Below are 4,206 nucleotides of genomic sequence, written 5' to 3' on the forward strand. Positions count from 1 at the left end.
TACCTCACCAAGCATAAACAACACCCTCATGGGATCCAACCGCTACTTGCATCTTGTAGCCCTATGTTCAAGCTACTCCACAGTATTCGAAAGTGGCAAATACGTCGCCGGGAAGTCACCTTCCCGACCTTGCCAAGTTGCCCTCACTACATAGCTTTTCTATACTAGAATAGTGGTATTTGAGTCCCACATCGGAAACCATGTAAAAGAGATAGCTTCCTTCACCTACAAAATGAATGCCTCCTCCCACAACTCAATCCATCCCATTACACACTTTGTAATCCCCTTTGGGCCACAAGGCCCAAACACACATCGTACAATATTCAAGTGGACGTAGTATCCCGCTAAGGCGGAGACGAACCACTATACTTCTCGTGTGTGTGTGTCTCTCTCTCTATTTATCGTTAATTAGATCCCCACAGATCCAAACATTAACAGCGCCAATGTTAATGTTAGTGACTGAGGGGCCTAATTAACGTTTAGAGAGAGAGAGAGAGAGAGAGAGAGAGAATAAATGAGACACAAGAAGTATAATGGTTTGTCTCCCGCCTTAGCTGGAGACTACGTCCACTTAAAATGTTTAACTATATGGGTTTGGGCCTTGCGGCCCAAAGGGATTATAAAGTGTGTAATGGGATGGATTGAGTTGTGGGAGGAGGCATTCCTTTTATAGGTGAAGGAAGCTATCTCCTTTACATATTCTTCAACGTGGGATCTAAAAACCACTATTCTAGTCTAGAAAGCCATATTGTGAAGACAACTTGACAAGGCAGGGAAGGTGGCTTCCCGGCGAGGTATTGGCCGCTTCCGACTACCGTGGCGTAGCTTGGACATCGGGCTATGGGATGCATGTCGCGGTTGGGTCCCACCATGGCTTGTGGGCCCACAAAGAGGGTGTTACTTATGCTTGGTGATGTGGTAAATCCTCCATATTATTGGAGGTATGTACATGGGGCAACTGCATCAATACATATGAAATGGAAAAACCAACCGTTGGATTAAAGTACTAGAATATTTTATGCATGTTGTCCAAAATTTAGCCAATTTCATCATAGTTTCAATTTTGATCCACTTAGTCAACCGAACTGACATATATAATCTCTATGTTGACTGATGACATAATGACCACGAACAGTGCCAATTTTTTCACAAGACATATATAACTAGGATTGTTGAGATCTGGTATAATATGTGGTATTGTTGATTGAATTCTTCATCTTCTCAAATTAGATTACCAACACAACAGCTCTCTTCCTTCCTCCTTCGCTTTCCACACTCCCAACACTCCGCCGCCATGTCATCATTCTCCGATCATCGCATCTCTTCTGCCGTGTCTCGGTCCTCCACCGCCACAAACTCGTTTTTCGAGATCCAATTCAAATACTGGAATCAAAAGCCAAAGAACAATAATCCAATTTGAATATCTGAATCACGATCACAATTCTAGCATCACTTTTTTTTATAATCAATGTTCAATAGATCGATCATCTTCTGCATTCTTTAGCATTTATGGAGTTTAGGCTTGAGGAACAGAAGAGGACTGGTAGTTGGGTACCTATTTAGCGGCGGTGGGTATGGATATATGGGTATTAACCATTTTCGTTGCTGGGTGGGTATGGGTAATGCAGGTAATGCCAACCCCAATGAAGATCTGGGATCTTCTTAAAAATATTTATATAATAATAATAATAAAAAAAAAAAAATAATAATAATAATAATAATAATAATGATGATGATGATGATGGAAAAAAATGCAAACAGTACCTGACTTTTAGCCCATTAGTAACTTTCATACCTCAACTTAAAAAAAATATCACTTTAGTATCTGAAGTTCGGACCCCGACCCAACATTAGTACCTAAAACACTGTTAAACACTGTTGGCCGTTAAGGCGTCAAATTTGTGACATATATTCAAGGGCAATTTTGTCATTTCATGTTTTCTTTTGCATTTTTTTCTCTCTCTATTATTGGACTCTTCTTTTTCCATTGGGTCTCTCATTTTCTTCTTCTGATCTGTTCTTGGGCCCCGACCTTCTTCACACTGATTTACAAATTGTCTCACTCTGTAATCGTATAATTACATGATCTGATTCTGCTGATGAAGCTAGCAAACAAGTAGAGGGAATTCACAATTTAACAACTAGCAATTGTAGCTTTTAAGTTCTTAACTAAGCCTGAGAAATTAATGCCTATTGGAGATAACTGTGATAGCTTCTATGTACTTCTGTGATGGCTTCTTCACATCCTCGCTCTGGTTTACTCTGTTTATCTTATTGAGTGGGATCACAACCTTGTAGTGGACTCTGATGAGTTGTCCATTTGGATTTGGCGATGATGACAATTTGATTGGCTTATCACTGCATAAGGCAATCTTATGTGTGGAGATGAAGAGGAGGCCTGCAATAAGACCTGTTGTGGTTGATAGATAATAGTGAGAAGTCTTCAAAAGCTTCTCTCTTGCTGCTTTATCATTATTACTAAAAAAATGCCTGAACACCTTCTTCGATGTTTCATAGTGAATAGATCATCAAGAGCTCTTGGATTCGACATTTAATTCCATAATTGAACATCCCAAAATGCTATTACAACTTAAATCGCAAACTATCATGATTTCATATTCAAATTTGAAGACAAATTGGGACTACCTCGAAAGCTATAGCAATTTGCTCTCCATTGGCAGTAACATGGTTTGATAAATCTGGCCTTGTGGCAACGAAGCCAAACCGCGCCGGCAATACACGCCGCCCTTGCGCCGCGTGTCCCTTATGCTTCTTCATGTGCTGCGGCGAGTAGGCGCCAACGCCGCCATCGGAGTTCTCCTCCCTCTCCATCGTCTTCGCAAACTCCAACAGCGTACCGCGTACCACTCCATGCCCTCGTCGCCACGTCAATCTCCGGCAATCTAAATGAAATTATCTGATGCCTCATCTTCACCGAAAACAGGGCTCTTCATCATCTCCCCTACTGACATACTCTCTGCTTCTTCAAATATGGTGGTACTTGTTACATCTATGACAGAGCTATTAGCATGATCCATCTCAGTCTCGAAAACATCCTTCACCTGAGCAGACGTGTATTTTCTAGAGAAGGCGCCTCTATGATCCCTGGCAAGCATCAGAACTTTTTTTCAGCATCCCAACTTATCCAGATTATCTACAGAATCACTAAAATACATTAGGTATTCGAAATCAACGAGAAACAGGGAGAATTGGGAGGAAGAAGAAGACGAAGAAAGTGTGAGGAAAATGAAGAATAAGAAGAGATATAGTGGAGGGTCGAGTATACCCCTCAAAGTTTGCCACCTGGCAAACACCGTAACGACCAATAGTGTTTTAGGTACTAATGTTAGGTCAAGGTCCGAACTTCAGGTACCAAAGTGATATTTTTTGAAGTTGAGGTATGAAAGTTACTAATGAGCCAAAGGTCAGATACTGTTTGCAGTTTTTTCCCTAATAATAATGAAGATCTGGGATTGATACCCAGAAGATGAAGATGAAGCTATGCGTCAAATTTTTTTTTTCTTTTTAATTTTCTTTTTTTAATCATAAATTTAATTCTTTCTTTTTTTTGGACAAAAAAAAAAAAACAAACAAACAGTACCTGACCTTTGGCCCATTAGTAACTTTCATACCTGACAAAAAAAAATATCACTTTGGTATCTGAAGTTCGGACCCGACCCAACATTAGTACCTAGAGCCGTTAACTCAGTAACGGCGTCTGACAGGTGGCATATATTGAAGGGTAATTTCGTCCTTTCATATTTAATTCATTATTTTTTTTTCTACCTTATAAGCTTGCTAAATTGATTTTTTTTTCTCTTGCTGCCTTCTAATTCTATACTCTCCTCTGCTGAGCTCAAATTAGACGTTCTATCAGGGAATTCAAGCTTTGAATTTGGTGGTCGAATTGAGGATTATGAAGTTTGTTGACATGCTTGTGCTTAAGTCGTCGAATCAAGTTCTCAAGATCACAAACAAATTCCTCTAGGCTTCGAATTCTCTTTGGAGCTTCATCTAAGTTTCTAGATGCTTGCTCTACTGTAGCAATGGCACCTACCATGCTTGAAACTATTTGTGTTGCAGAAGAAATGGCTTGCAAAGCATCCATTACTAAAAGCACAATGTTGGACAAGTATTGACCAATTCAATACACATTCTCACAAAATTCAAATTGATCTCTGGGATATTGACCTCAGTCCCAATGGA

The sequence above is a fragment of the Rosa chinensis genome, chromosome 7 (assembly GCF_002994745.2).
Source record: "Rosa chinensis cultivar Old Blush chromosome 7, RchiOBHm-V2, whole genome shotgun sequence".
NCBI lineage: Eukaryota > Viridiplantae > Streptophyta > Magnoliopsida > Rosales > Rosaceae > Rosa > Rosa chinensis.